This window comes from Balaenoptera ricei, chromosome 13 (assembly GCF_028023285.1).
Source record: "Balaenoptera ricei isolate mBalRic1 chromosome 13, mBalRic1.hap2, whole genome shotgun sequence".
Taxonomy (NCBI): Eukaryota; Metazoa; Chordata; class Mammalia; order Artiodactyla; family Balaenopteridae; genus Balaenoptera; species Balaenoptera ricei.
Genome location: NC_082651.1, coordinates 44,052,991 through 44,069,316, shown reverse-complemented (window position 1 = coordinate 44,069,316; position 16,326 = coordinate 44,052,991). Strand labels below are relative to the sequence as shown.

At 44.4% G+C, this 16,326-nt stretch overlaps 1 long non-coding RNA gene across 2 annotated transcripts; it reads left to right on the top strand.

Moving 5' to 3' along the window:
* The first annotated feature begins 373 nt into the window (after positions 1-373).
* Positions 374-15,211, top strand: LOC132377118 (uncharacterized). 2 transcript variants are annotated; one of them, XR_009506535.1, is made up of 6 exons: positions 374-763; positions 1,287-1,430; positions 6,403-6,506; positions 6,663-6,813; positions 7,873-8,097; positions 10,850-15,211. It is a non-coding gene; the product is annotated as an uncharacterized LOC132377118 (long non-coding RNA). The 2 variants fall into 2 exon arrangements; XR_009506534.1 differs by lacking the exon at positions 7,873-8,097.
* The last annotated feature ends 1,115 nt before the right edge of the window (positions 15,212-16,326 follow it).

Here is a 16,326-nt window from a genome sequence, read left to right as displayed (position 1 = left end):
GTTATGTGGACAGACAGCCCCCTTCCTCACTCTTGTCCACACCCCTCCCCAACTGGCCCAAGTTGGCTTTGCAGTCTCATAGGCCGTTTAAACAAGGCAGGTCCCTCCTGTTCCCCAAGTTACAGCCGACACCGCACATGTTGTTTTGTTAACTATCAGCTTACTTTCTTATTACATCACATGAAATGGAGCTTTACGGACTCTTTAGGTCACATAATTTCACCAGTGGAAATTAAATTCTTCTCTAACCTTTATTAAGAACTACATGGCAGGCACTATCTTGAGTGTTTTTGATGTATGATCTCATCTGATGGTCTCATCAGCTCTATGAGATAAGTATAATTACCTTCATTTTGCATACGGGAGAAGTAAAGCTAGGAGAGGTTCATTGACATGGTCACAGTCACACAGATAGACAGCTGAGCAAGGAGGATTCAAACCCGGGAGTCTGGCTCTAGGGCCCCTGCTCCCCATCGAGCTTCTCACTCCAGCTCAGGCTCCTGACCCCCCTGACCTTTCCACAGTCCTGATGGGCTTATGAGCCCTCAAGGACAGCTTCATGAAGCCCTGAGCCAAGGATTCCGGGCAAACAGGAGCCAGTGCCACTAGGTGTGGATGCCCTCGGGCAGGTGATGAAGAGGTGCGTCATTTCCCCACTCTCCAAACTGGGGGGAGTGAACTTGGCCTGGGTTCAGCTGGATGCATGAGGGCCTGTACTGCAGCAGAGGGACACCACCTCCTCTTTGCTCTCTCTCCTTACGGGGTAAGTGTGACAGTGGCTGCGTTTGGCTCTTGAGCTGGCCATTTCCGTGCTCACTTAGCCCCATGGCTACAGATGGTGAGAAGGGTGGAATAGCCGGCAGATTCCATGATGCTGGGCCCACTGGGAGGCAGTGGTCATAAATGGAGTTCCTATAGTCAGAGATTCCCAGCACACAATAAAGGAGGTCATTTATCATCCAACAGTGTGTGGCCATCCATTTGGGAGAGGTGGGCAAATGTGAAGCCCCCTATTCGGGAGTAGGGAGCCTGGGAAATTCATCTGCTAGTTGTGGCCAGACCCCTGGGGATTGAGGCCTGCTCACTTAGCTGACCAGCAGTGCATTTCTTTGAGAGATTCCTAGTTGGCCCTCCTGGTCCTTGGTGGCTGTTCCCTCACTGTGCTGGGTATGAGCAGGGATCCCACAGGCCTCTGGGTTCTGTGGGCTCACTCTAGTGGTTGCTGTACCCAAAGGCTCGTTGGGGTTTTTCATTCCAAGTGTTTTGTTTGTTTGTTTTGTTTCCAGAAGTGGACCTCCCATAGAGCATAACCCAGCACTCATAGCCCAGAAAAGGGAGACCCTCAGTAGCGGCTGACCTTCCTGCCCGTGGTCCCAACCTCCACAAGTGATGGCGCCAGTGCTTTGTCTGGTAGAGAGTGCTGATAGCGGGTAAATGCTGCTCAACTAGGCGTGCAGAAGGGCTCGACGGGGTCCTCCAGGGTGGAAGATGTCTCCCCCACCCCAAGGGTGCTAGCGGGTCAGGGGAGAGCAGTAATCAGGGTGACCATGATGTCTGTGGGCCACTAAAATCCCTGAGAGGGCAGGTCACGAACCCTAAGGAGGGTTGGTGGTCTGGCAGCCATGCGAGGTGGAATCCTCACCTGGTGGAACTGAGCCATGAGGCTGCCGCCTTCCATCCTTTGGCTTCTCCTCATGATCGTGAAAGACTAGGGGAAGAATGGGACCAAAGATTCTTCCCCAGGATGGAGCAGTTACTGTATGAATATACTGTCGGGCCTCTGGGGAAAGAGAACTGGGCTTCCTAAGGTCCGAGTCACCAGAATCTCTTGATGGAATCTCTGTGCAGTGGAGTAAGGCCAGTGACAGGCAGTAAAGGGTTAATGCAGACATTTTTTTGGAAGAATAGGTATCGAGAGTGGCCTATCAAGAGGGCAGACACACCTGGCACAGTCTTTTTTAATTTAAATTTTTAAATACAAGTTTTAAAGGTTACTTTCCATTTACAGTTAATTACAAAATATTGGCTCTATTCCCCATGTTGTGCAATACAGCCTTGAGCCTGTCTTACACCCGATGGTTTGCACCTCCCGCTCCCCCTACCCTTTTCTGCCCCTCCCCCCTCTCCCTACACCCAGCCCAGTCTTGAACCGGACTCACAGTGAATAAGTTTATATACCCATGTGGGGAACGGAGGAGACCCTAGATGCAAAGTTGAACAGCCCTGCCGAGACCACCGGTAGCACCCGACTCAGCCTGCCCTGTAAGATCCCAGGCAGGATGGGTGCAAGCCACAGGGCTCCACCCAGGAAAGAAGGGACAAAAGGTAGAGGAAGCCCAGAAAGGGAAAGTGGGTCAAATCTGCCATGATAACCCATCACCTAAAGCAGGATGGTTATTAGACGAGAAACGGAGGGTTTTCTAATTCTTAAACCATGGGGGGAAATACGGAAAGCTTGAAAGGGGAAGCCAGGCTCGGCAGAGTCTCCGGAGAATCTGGGCATGTGCGCGTGAGTTCTGTCTCTCTCTGCACGTGGCTTGGTTGGCCTACACAGGGCAGTGGGCTTGTGTTCAAGGCCAGGAGCACAAATCTGGGTTTCAGAGAGCTGGCAGGCGGCCACCTAGGTGCCAGCACTGTGGTCGCTGGTTAATAGCAAAGAAGGCTCATTGGAGCCAAAGCGAGGGAAGAGGGGTTGTCAGTCCACTGAGGGGCATTGTGGTGGGCTTACCCTCTCTGGGCTCCTTGGGCAGTCTGTCCAAGCCTGTAGACCTACTGTGGGGCCAGCTGTGAAACAGGAAGCCAGTGGGCTACCCCCGAGCCTGGACGGGACATTTTTCAAAAAATGATTGGAATGGACTACATTCATTGAGAAACTTCTCATGGCAGTTTGTAATAGTTGGACAGGGTAAGAAGGGGCAGATAAAAACCTAGAGCAGGTATGAAAAGGAGAATGACCAATCAGAACACCGTCAAGGTCAAGGAGGAGGAAGGGCAAGGAGGGCTGCCTTCTTGCCCTAGGGCTCCCTCTAGGGATCAGTGAATCCTTACCTTGCACTGGGTTCCGAGGACAACGGGAAATAAAGGCACTGAATCTTGGCACCCTGACCATTTCCACCCATCTTTGGGCTCTGGTGTGAGCTGAGTGCTTGAGAAATGCTGGCGCAGAGGGACTCCCTGGGGGGCAATCACGAGGCCCAGGCTCCTCTGACATGGGGAGACCCCTGGCCCCCTGAGAGTGGATGAGTGAGGGGTGGGAGAAGCTAGCCCTCCATCCCTTGCTCACATGGCCTGCTTGACCACGTTAGCCTCCAAGTTGCTCTGACCTCCTGTTCTGAGGGTTGGTGCCTTAGCTGCAATAATATATATTATATTAATATATATTATATTATGGTATATATCATAGATACTGTATAGTATAGTATATATAGATATATAATATATATCATTATATATACTATATACTATTATAATAGTATAATAATATATCATAATATATCATATATATACTATATACTATATATACTAATATACTATATTATAGTATACTATATATTATAGTATATATATAGTTTTATATACTATACTATATATAAAAATTATATATAGCATAGTGTATATATAATTTTTTTTTTGGCTATGTGATAGTTGGAAAACCTATAAGTTAATAGACTATCAAACTGTGACCAGCCATCAGAATCAACATTAGAGCCTTAGCAGAGGTGAGATCAGTAACGAGCAGGGCATGTCCACCTCATGGCTCAGGCCTGGAGGAACAAGGCTCTGAGCCAAGATGCCGGTACCACATCCCTTGAACCATACAGATTGTTCAGAGGGTAGAGTCTCTTCCTCTGCCAGTTGGGATTTTTTTTTTTCCTGTTTTACTCATATAGCCAAGGGAAAGGGAGTAAAACACTGAACTTGTGCCTTTTAAATACAACTCTCTTAAAGACGTAGACTATTAAAATCCATATGAAAAAGGTCTTTCTCTTGATGTCTCTAAATGGCACACTTCAGGACACACATTCTGTGAAATCAGTCATATCCCTGAAGGTGCGGCCTTTAACCCTGCACAGTTGAGTAGTAACTAAAAGTACAGTTGCTGGTCGACTGCACCCCCAATATGGGGCCCACATTCCAGCGCCAAAAGGAGCCAGGCAGGGAATATAAGCACATGAAACTAGCTCACTCGTGTCCACAAAGAAATGTGTTTTCTCCCAAACGTCTTGACCTTCCCAGACTACCTTTATTCTCCTCACTTTTGAATGAGACATGAGTACAAAGTGTCATACTTTTCTTCTCAAATCTATTCTAAGGAAAGCAACAGTCCAAGTGTGACTATAAATGGCACCTGGCCCTGCCTCTCTGGAGGAGAAGGGTCTTGGCACAGCTGACCTGTCTGAAGAGGGTCAGCCTCTGCCGAGATTCTGCTGACCGTGATCTTGTGGACATGCTGGCTGAATCGCTGGCTGTTTCAGAAACTCAGATTCCTTTAGGAATCTCTTGATTCGAAAATCATGGCAATGAAAAAAAATACTCTGTTAAAAACAAACAAACAAAAAACAAACAAACAAAAAATATTCTGCGTGAACAAGACGGGAGGGTGTCACAAAAGTGGGTGCTCTGCACAGGGGACCTTTAGGGCAGTAAAACCATTCTGTATAATACCATGATGATGGATACATGTCATCAAACATTTATCAAACCTGTAGAATGCACAACACAAAGAGTGAATCCTAATGCGAACTATGGACTTTAGTTAATAAAAATGTATCAATATTGGCTCATCAATTCTATCAAAAGTACCACCCTAATGCAAGATGCTAATGTAACAGAGAAGAACAAACCTGACTCCACATTGGATCTGTTCCTTTAGCTCTAATCCTTGCGCTCTGTTGCCTGTGCTTTGTCATGCTGGCTCTGCACCTTTGGTAAAAGAATGTTGCCTATACCCTGAAATAATACATGATAACCCATTCTCAAGGCTCTGACCTTTCATTGTGTAACTCTTTTCCATTTATGTAGAGATAAAAAGTTGCAGAACAGAAAATAAAAATTGTCTTGTTGGAGTTTTACAGGATCATGGTGACCAGACCTACACGGACACAGGCAAGGACAAAGGATTCCAGCACCAAGACATCTGCAACAACCAGCCACACCCCCTCCACTTTCAGTATAAAAGAAGCCAGAACTCTAGCTCAAGTAAGATGGTTCTTTGGGACATGAGTCCACCATCTTCTCGGTCTGCTGGCTTTCCAAATAAAATCACTATTCCTTGCCCCACTAGCTCGTCCCTCAATTTCTTGGCCTGTTGTGCAGTGAGCCATACGAGCTTGCACTCAGTAACACTAGTAGACGGGGAAAGGAGGAACTGTGTGGGCGCTGGAGGGTGGGGTGGTGGTATGTGGGAACTCTCTACTTCTCATTCAGTTTTTCTGTAAACTTAAAACTGCTTAAAGAACAAAGTGTGTTTTTTGTTTTTTTTCTTTAAATGTAGGTGCTCTACCTGAATTGTCAGGATAAAGTCATTAAGATGCAGTCATTCAAGGCTTTTTTTAGAATGGAGTCCGGCAGATTTTCTGATCCAATTCACCTGGTTCAAATTCCAGGCTTCCTGGAAAGCTCATGAGATGAGGGGGGTTGTTATAGACTACCGCTGGGGAAAGTAAGGTAGGGGCTGGAACAGGGGTTCAGATCCTCAGGGAGCTGGAGTGGGAAGGATTGGGAAGGATGGGGGATGGTGCTGATATTTGCAGGTGGGCAGTGTAGTCAAGCAAAATACACGAGCCCTGGGCAGGTTTCACAACAAGGAGATGCTCTCACATGGACAAGGTGAGATCATAACCCGCAGGGGTTGTCGGGCCTACCAAGGTGGGGGGTGGAAGGGTCCAGCTAAGGGGAGCAGCAGTTTTAGCACAGACATTATTTAGAATTACCCTGTGTGGTGATAATAATAAAGGAAAGCCGAGGGCTTTTAGTTTTGTTATATTTTTTCAATTCTCTACGGACAAAGACCTCTATTGCCTGCTTATGGCAGGTGCCTCCCATTGCTCCCCTTTCCTCTGCCACTCCACACTCACTACTGAGAGAGAAAGACATTAGATTCAGGGACCTACCACCAAGGGCAGCGCCTTAACCTTTCACCAAGCAACTCTTCAGGGGCTGTGGGAGACAGGTGGGAGGGAGGCCAACCCTCAGACACCTCTCTAGAGCCCACGGTTTTGCTGTTGTCAGACAGTGAAATTAAAGCCTCTTTTGTTTCAACTCCGACACCAAGATGCTCAAGATTTCTCTTTGTTTCTATCCACCCCCGTCCACTGCAATGCACAATTACTTCTATTAAGAACAACAACAACAAAACCACTGGGCCAGCACTAGCAACAAAGCTCCTCTCTGTCCTCATAGGAGAAGCTTTTGCTGATCAACAGGACACTGTCCTATCGCACAAGGACCTGGGCTCAGAGAAACCTCCCCGACATCGTGTCATGGGCAGAGACTTCCTGACAAAGGTGGGTACCCACAGCGTGTCTCTCCTCGAGTCTGTTCTTCAATCAGAGACACAAACTGTGGAGAATCCAGAAAACTGAACTCCCCTTCTCTGCTGTACATTTCTTTGACGCTCCTCAGTGAGGGAGCTAGGGTATCATCCTTCCATCCCCTCCCAGGCACTGCTATAAATCCCTGCAGAAAATAACAGCTACACTAGGCATGATGATGCAGATGATGGCGGCAGCCACAACTTGGAGCATGCGATGGAGAAAGAGAGGGAGAGATCCAGCGGCAAAGGACTCTCTCCAGCAGACCCGATCACTACCGGTAAGATGCGACTATGTTTTCATACCCAGCATCACTTAAAAATTTGCCAGGCAGTGGGTAGGGGAAAGTGGTACTTCAGAATTACATAGGAAAAATACTGCCAGAAGTTTGGAATGATATTCAGCACAATGTGTATCAGCTTCCCCTTAAAGAAGGTTTTAAAGGAACCAAAACAAAACAGTAGAGTTAAAGCCAAAACTGAAGGCTTAAGTTTTAGCTGAATGTGGCCTCATAGAAATGCACGTTCCCTGTGGCTACATCTGTGGACGTTTCAAGAAGCAGAACTTATGCTTTGGAAGACCAAACCAGCCAATAAGCACATGGAAAGACACTCAACATCACTGGCCATCAGGGAAATGCAAATCAAAACCACAATGAGATACCAGTCCATACTCACTAGGATGGCTCAAATAGAAAAGAGAGATGATAACAAGTTTTGGGGATAATGTGGGGAAAAAATGGACCCCTCCTGTATCGCTGGTGAGAATATAAAGTGGTGCAGCCACTTTGAAAAACATTCTGGTGGTTCCTCAAGAGTTTAAACATGAGTCACCATATGATCCAGAAATTCCACTGCTAGGTACAAACCCAAGAGAAACAAAAGCATATGTCTACACAAAAACTTGAACATGAATGTTCACAGCAGCATTATTCATAATACCCAAAAAGTGGAAATAAGCCAAGTGTCCATCATCTGATGAATAGATAAACAAAATGTGCTACATACATACAATGGAATATGGTTTGGCCATAAAAAGAAATAAAGTTCTGATATATGCTACAAAATGGATGAACTTCAAAACATTACGCTATGTGAAAGAAGCAAGTCAGAAAAGACCACATATCATATGATTCCATTTATATGAAATGTCCAGAATGGGCAAATATATAGAGACAGAAAGTAGATTAGTGGTTGCCTGGGGTTGGTGGGGGAAATGGGAAGGGGCTGCTAAAGGGTAAGGGGTTTCTTTGGGGGATGACAATAATGTTGTAAAATTGTGTTGACGGTTGCACAACTCTATGAATATAGTAAAAAAATCATTGAATTTTACCCTTTAGATGAGTGAATTGTGTGGTACATAAATTATACCTTAATAAAGCCATTAAAAAAACAAAACCAGTGAGATGAAGGGCAAACATGAGAAACTGTCTCGAAATGCAGAGGACAGTAACAGAGGTGACAAAATGAAAGACAAAGAGGCTACAAATGAAGAACTAGCAGGCAGCTAACCAGCGTTTCTGAAGGAGATCCTAGAGCGAGTGGGATGAAAGTCACAAATAAAGGTATAAGATAACCCTCCTTTTGCAAGGTCACTCAGACACATAGATACCTAGACATATCTGACCCCTACAAATGGCCAGTAAGCACATTAAAAAGTAACTTGAGTTTCACTATTAATTAAAAAATTGTTTGAATAACTGGCAATGATTTAAAAAAAAACAATGCCAACTTTTAGCGAGGGCATGAGGGAACTGGACCCCTCATATATCACTGATGTGAACATAAACTGGTAGAACCTTCTGTAAGACAGTTTGGAAGCACACGTCAAGTCTTAACATTTTCATATCCTTTTTCACAGTATTTCCACCTCTAAGAATTCACCTGGGGGTGAGGGGGAAAGTGTGAGAATGGATTTCCCCAGATATTTAACTATAAGATGATTATAAAACTTTGTGCATCTCTCAAATGCTCAGTGGTACAGGGATTTGTTGAATAAATTTGGCTCTCATTATATAATTAAAAACTATGAGGCCTTTAATAATGATGTTTTAGGAAAATGCTTAAGGATAGATAACTATTCATTTTTTTTGTCAAGGCATGATAGCAGTTTATAAAACAACATGCATGGTAATTTTTGAATTAAAACAATATATACAGATATGCGATATCTAACGTACAGCATGGTGACTGTAGCTAATAATATGGTATTAGGAAAGTTGCTGAGAGTAGATCGTAAGCATTGTGACCACACACACACACACAAATAGTAACGATGTTAACTATATGAGGTAATGTGTGTGTAAATAATCTTAATCTTGGTAATCACACATCTGCATTGTATACGGATATCAAATCATCATGTTGTACACTTTCAATATATACAATTATATTTGTCAATTATTTCTTAATAAAGTTAAAATAACATATATACATACACTACATCCAGAGAGGAGGCCGAGAATGAGAAAATTTTTCATTACATCTTAAATGGTAACGGTGATTTTTATTTTCTTTATACATATTTAAAACTTGCATAGACTTCTATAATGGTAAAAATAACAATACAAGGAATGTATACGAAGTCCTCCAATGACTGTCACCTCAGAGTGGAGTCCTAGCCCTCAGCCAGTGCCTGAGGCCCTGGCCCAGCAGCCCTGCCCCCTCGGCCCATCTGTCTGTCTCCCCCTCCTCCAGCCTTACCCCGTAGCCATATACCATTCCTAGTTCTTTCCTAAGTGGGTTTGGTGTTGTAGCAGCTCTCTGCTGTTTCATCAGCCTGGAACACCTTCCTCCTTCTCCCTCACCATGCTTCCTGCCTGCCTACCCTCTCCTGGGTCACCTTTCCTGGGAAGCCTTCCCTGGCCACCCAAGCAGAGCTCACATTTCCTGTTCCACCCTACCCCGTGCGTACACTATTTTTTTTTTTTTTGTCTCCAATGGCACTGCCGTTATGTTTACACTTCTCTCTTCTGAGTCATTTGAGGATTAGGCCAGGTTCTTAATCATCCTGTTTACTCAGCATCCATCCAGCACAGTCCTGGATAAATGTTTATGGAGTGAATGAGGGAACGAATGGACGTGAGCTCTGGGCTCCCACAGCTGCAGGACATCTGCACTGAGTATCCCGTAGCTCTCTAAATGCAACCTCCCCTGGACTGACAGAGCCCACCATCTTCTCCTTGAGGTACCTTGACTCTCCCTCCTCATTAGTAACCCTCACTCTTTCTGTCCACTCCCCATCTCTGTGATTGGAGCCTCCATCTCTGCAGGGACTGGGGCCAGGACCGTGGGCATCTTTTTTCTCCCATAGAAACTCCCCGGGGCCATCAATCCTACCACCTGGATGGCTTTTGCCTTGTTTTCCCTTCTTTCCCTGAACACTGCCATTGACGTCTCCCCCGCTCTCACTCTCACCTGGATTCCTGCCACAACCTCCGCATCCTTACCCTAATAAAAACTCCCCAGAAGCTTCTGTTTCCTCCAGTGTAAAGTCAAAACTCTTCCCAGGGATCCACCACAATCCAGCCCTGTTCTCCCTCTCCAGCTTCGTCTCTCCCCCATCCCTCCTCTTTCATCATTTTCAGGAGCAACCTGATGAGTTCTTTATTTTTTATTTATTTATTTATTTATTTATTTATTTATTTATTTATGGCTGTGTTGGGTCTTCGTTTCTGTGCGAGGGCTTTCTCTAGTTGTGGCAAGTGGGGGCCACTCTTCATCGCGGTGCGCGGGCCTCTCACTATCGCGGCCTCTCTTGTTGCGGAGCACAGGCTCCAGACGCGCAGGCTCAGCAGTTGTGGCTCACGGGCCTAGTCGCTCCGCGGCATGTGGGATCTTCCCAGACCAGGGCTCGAACCCGTGTCCCCTGCATTGGCAGGCGGATTCTCAACCACTGCACCACCAGGGAAGTCTGATGAGTTCTTTCTTACCTCTGTGCCTATTGCATGCTGTTTGTTTCATATGGAAAACTTCTGCAACACTTTTGCTTCCCTAACTCATTCATGAAGCCTTAATATAAAAGACACTTCCTTCAGAAAGCCTTCCCTCACAACCCCAAGTCCCAGTTAGGTCCCTCCAAGATAAAGTCCCATACTCCCCAAACTGCCCCCAACATACCCTTCTCATATAGTATTTAATTGTTGACTTAACTATTCTCTCTCAACAGACTGTAAGTTGAATGGGGGCAGAAACAAAGTCAGCTTGTTCATGAACATTCCACCAATGTCCAGTAAAAAAATTAAGTCCTTAATTAATGGTTAGCATTCAGTAAGCAAATAGATGAATGAACGTTTGCTTTTCCTTTTGCTATGGCAGATGCTGATTCAAACTTTGGAACCAGACGAGACATCTAGTTCTTCATTTTCTGAAGGTCAGGAACTGGGGAGCAGCGCTGCAGAGACGCTGCCCGTCACCCCTTCCCAAGCAGCTGACTGCTCCAGGGCAGGCTTTTCGGAGGGAAGGCAGCTGTGCTGGGTCTTTCCGGGGGTGCTTTTCTTCTGGCTGCCTTTCCAAGTATTCATGAACAACTTCCCCATCAGTCACGAGATTTTCCCAAGACTTACAGGAACCTACCCTGAAGAGTAAGGAAAGTTCTCTCCATGTTTCTAAATGCTACCTTCAAGATATTTTCAGACTTCTTGAGTTTAAGGTCCCAGGATTGAACCTTTGCATGATGTCAAGTTCCCTGTGGAGATGTTGTTGGGCTGGGACCCAGGATGGCTATGCACCCCTGCCTCCACCCCAAGTCAGGATAAGAAAGAGAAGTGCTGTTTGGGTCAGGCAGGCATAATGCCGAGCGGGCGCTCCGAAGTGTCCAACTGACTGAGTCAAGTTCAGAGGAATCCAGCACCCCTGGGGTGCTTGGAGGGTAGCTGAGCCGTGTTGGCGTGATGGATTGGAGTATTGATCAGCAAAACTTTACTCCTTTTTCCCCCCACCCCCGGGTTGTGTGTACTTCCTGTTTCACTGACTTCGGACTTGGTCACGTGATGTGTATTGGTCACTGGAATATGAGCAGATATGCTAAGAGCAGAGGCTTTAAATATGCATACGTCGTTCTTCCCTCTTACACTCCTTTCATTCACAATGAGAAGAATATGCCTCAGGTCACCCCTGCTCCTTCAGCCTGGTCCCCCGGATATAAGTTTTGGACAGTTTAGTTTGAGGTGATTATTTGTTATGTAAGCAGAGATGTGTATGATTTGGGGTTCAAGGGGCAGTCTGGGCTGAAAATCTACATTGGAGGGATCAAAAGATGCATGGCATTTAAAGCCTTGAGACAGATGAGCTCACCAAGGTGTGGGTCTAGATGGAAAAGTAGTCCAGTGAGTGAATCCTGGTTTCCTTCAATGGTAAGAGGTCAGGGAGATGAGACGGAATCAGCAAGGAAATGGAGATGGAGCAGAATGGCAGGCAGACAACCACACCCGTGAGGAGCCCTGGGAGACAAGTAGAGAGAGGGCTTGGGGTTGGAGAAAGTAATCAAATGTGTCAAAGTGAGATGACATGTGGAATTGACCAGTGGGTTCAGTGACAGGGATGTGGTCCACGTCCTTGATCAGAATATATTCAGTGGAGTCATGGGAGCAAAAACATCAACCGAAAAGATTCAGGAGAGAATAGTAGGACAAGTGTTTGCAAGCATAGACGATTCTTATGAAAACTTGGCTCAGAAATGAAGGAGAGAAATGGGGCTGTAGCCAAAGGGGGAAATGACATAGAGAGAGATTTTTTAAACTATAGTATAAAAAAAGAATACGTGTGAATGCTGGTGGGAATGATCCAAGAGAGAGAAGAAACTGATGAAGCAGTAAAGATGGAGGAGTGATGACACAGTGATAAACACAGTTTATCCTTCGGAACTGGGAGAAGATTGAGTGTGGAAGTGAGGGCGCTACAGCGATGGGAGCTTGCAGACGCTCTCCTCCAGTTGCATCAACTTTCTCAATGGAACAGGAAGCCAGGTCATCAACAGAGTGAGCACGTGCAGGCAAAGAAGAAAGTGTAGCAGAGTCATCCAGGAGGGCTGAAGAATGAATGGACCAAGGATGTGTAGCTCATATTCTGGCCAGTAGTGACTCTTGTGAGCACGCTTACCTACTATCTTATTAGTCCCATTACCTTATAGCCTTATTAGTCTTTATTATCTACTATCTTTAATAAGCCTCATAATAGCCCTCTGAAGTAGGTCCTATTATTTGCCTCATTTCTAGATGAGAATATTGAAGCACAGAGGAGTCAAGAAACTTATCCAAATTCACACAGCAAGAAAGTGGTTGGGCCAGGATTTGAACACAGGCAGTCTGGCTCTGGGACCAAATACTTAATCACTAGGTTAGTCTGGCCCAGCTGAACATATGAAAGCCTGTCACGGAACTGAACTAAATGGAATAAGGGTTGAATTGATGTTTGTGGTGTAACCACTATGCGTCCAGCTCTGTACTAGATGCCTTCACCACTCTGTGCAGTCATGGTTATTATCAACCCATTTTACTGCTAAGGATACTAAGGCCCAGAGAGATTCAGTTGCTTGTTAAAAGCTGCAGAGCTAGGAAGTGGAGGAACTGAGTTGTGAACCCATATCAGTCTGATTCCCAAACCCACACCCTGTACACAAGGTCAAAGAACCATTATAACACTTAAGTGGGTCTACCCAGCTAAAGCTCACTTATTAGCTAAATACATCAGAACCCTCCTGACATCAGGCTGAGATCTCTTGGAACCTTTGTCCTGAGTAGGTGGAGAACTAACTATGTGGGCCTTATAGCAGGAAGAAGGTGACTAAAAGAAGGTGACCTAAACGAAGGTGATTTTGGGGGAATGTTCTTTGTCTTTTTTTTTTTTAACATCTTTATTGGAGTATAATTGCTTTACAATGGTGTGTTAGCTTCTGCTTTATAACAAAGTGCATCAGTTATACATATACATATATTCCCATATCTCTTCCCTCTTGCGCCTCCCTCCCTCCCACCCTCCCTATCCCACCCCTCTAGGTGGTCACAAACCACCGAGCTGATCTCCCTGTGCTATGGTCTTTGTCTTACTGACCGTTTTTGTAAGCCCACTCTGTTCGATGAGAAGGGAGCCTTAGAGGTAGATGGCCAGAGTCTTAGAATTTTATTTTCTTTTTCTTTTAATCAAACCTCTAGGCTTATAACCCAAGAGCACTCACTCTACTTATATAAGCATTTCCAAAAACCATTTTCTCAAGAAGGAGATTATAATGTCTCATCTACACTGAACAACCACCCACTTCCTCAAATGCAAGGAAGCAGACAGTTAAAAAAAAAAAAAAAAAAAAAAGCCAAGAGGCAGCCGTTGTTTATCACGACCTTGCCTCAGTGAGGCCTGAGATTCTTTCGAACAGGAGCTTTGCTTCCCATGACGCAGAGTGAAGTGTCAACTGGGATATTTCTGGTAATACTGAAAGCAGGAAAAGCAGGGTGCACACTTTACGAGGTACCAGCCTCCCGAGGGACCGTGGGCAGGTTTGGGTGCCATCCCCGGTGACAGATGGATGGACCTTTCATCTGAGAAAGGAGAAGACATGCTGGCAGATCAACCTCAAACCCAAGATTGCTTGTGAAGCAATCGTAAAGGGGAAAACACACACACACAAGCTTGTGAGGCAAGAAGATCAAAAAGCCAAGAAGGGCGTGAATTGAGGCAGACTCCCTGCTTCAGCAGCTACTCACCCAAACCAGAAGCAAAATGTCCCTGAAGTTGCCAAGAAACTGGGATTTCAACCTGCGAGGGGAGGCTGGGAAAATAGGTATGGTCAACGTCTTTTTGCTGCCTTTGTTGTTCTCATACTTGAGTTCCCACCATTTGCATGTTGGTCTGCAGGGAGCATAGTCTACTTAAAAATGAATCTGTCGGCAGAGTTGGGTTTGGGGTAAAATTTGCATTCAAACTGATATGTTGGCTCAGAGTTCCCAAGTGCTGGGGAGGGGTTTTTTGTTTGGAGGTGGTGGGAATGGAGCTCCTTGGTGTGTGGGATCTGGGGTACTTGGGATGGACTAAGGCTACAGATCTCACAAAACATGGTGAGTTTTTCTCTGTTTATCATGGAAGGATAATTTCCCTCCTGTTTGGACACTCATCCGTATTTTGAGTGGATTTTGGTAGGAATCTTTGGAAATGCTTGATCTGTAAAGGAACGCAAGGTGTTCTGTTTTGTGAGCCCACTGGGTCCCCAGACCTTCTCTGTGGACTCGGGGCTAAGGTGGTGTTACTTGTAGCAAAAAGTAAATAGTGTGGACAAGACAGGAATATAGAGACCTTTGAAGGTATAACAAAGACACGTTTAATTAAAGGGACAGAATACATTTTAGATTAATTACCTTAGGGGACTCTGGTGTGTTTTCTGAGATATTCTGGCCTTTAATTCATACCTCTTCTCATTAATGATGATGGTGATACATTGATTTTTAAAAAAAATTTTTATTGAAATATAGTTGATTTACACTGTTGTGTTGGTTTCAGGTGTACAGCAAAGTGATTCAATTGTACATGTATATAAACATATATATTCTTTTTTCACATCATCTTCCATTATAGGTTATGACAAGATATTGAGTATAGTTCCCTGTGTTATACAGTAGGTCCTTGTTGGTTATCTATTTTATATATAGTAGTGTGCATATTTTAATCTGAAACTCCTAATTTATTTCTTCCCTACCCTTTCCTCTTTGGTAACCATAAGTTTGTATTCATGTCTGTGAGTCTATTTCTGTTTTGTAAATAAGTTCATTTGTATCATTTTTTTTAAGATACCACATATAAGCAATATCATATGATATTTATCTTTTTCTGTGGCTTACTTCACTTAGTACGATAATCTCTAGGTCCATTCATGTGATACATTGATTTTAATCTGTTCTATAATTGTTATCACGAGTTTCTTTATATGGGTTCCTTCTACTATTAAATTGACCCCAGTAATTTAGAATAGAGCAGTTGGGCTGGAAATGATTCCCTGTGTTTTGCCCTTATGCTTGTATAGTGAGATAACTTCCTTGATAATAGACATAGATAAGTATTAAGGTGTTTCTAATGGCTTGGAAAAGTTTTGCTTGGAACAGGTTTAAACTTGGGCTTCTAACAGTGGTTAATGAGCTACTAAAGCAAGGGGTCCACTGCAAAGTCACATATCTGAGTGTGAATGATATAGGTCTGAGAAAGAATTTGAAAGCAAATTGAGAGTAATCAGAGAAGCCATTTATCTTGGTAACCAGGGAGGATTAGTGGTCCCTAACCAAGCTGGGAATCATTGCAGGTCGGTTCAGAGAATGAGAGATATTACATAATCAGAGGTTTTTCTCCTAACTACTGTTGATATCAATGTACTTGGCTAATGCTCATTCTATTATATGTCATAAAAAATTTGTTTTTAGAAGTAAAACTTCTATGGTTCTGTTCCTTTTGAAAGTGTCTTGCTTCTATTTACGTGGGGTCATTCTACCCTCTCACCATCCATGTTTGAACAAGTCTTATTCTCATTCTGTTTAAAAATGGAAGCTTGAGACAATTAATGGTTAAATGATTAATTGATTAAATGGTTAAATGATTTTTTTCAGGGATAGAGGACGTTACCACATTAGAGTGCAGGCCTGCATAATCTCAGACCTGGGATAAGGTTGGGTAGATTTCATGATTTCTACCAACGTTTCTTAAAACATGGTCCCATAATTAGCCTGTGTTAGAAGTCACCACAAGTGCTCACTAAAAATGCAGATTCCTGGGCATCACCCTGACTTGTAAAATCAGAATCTCTGAAGGCAGACCCAAGC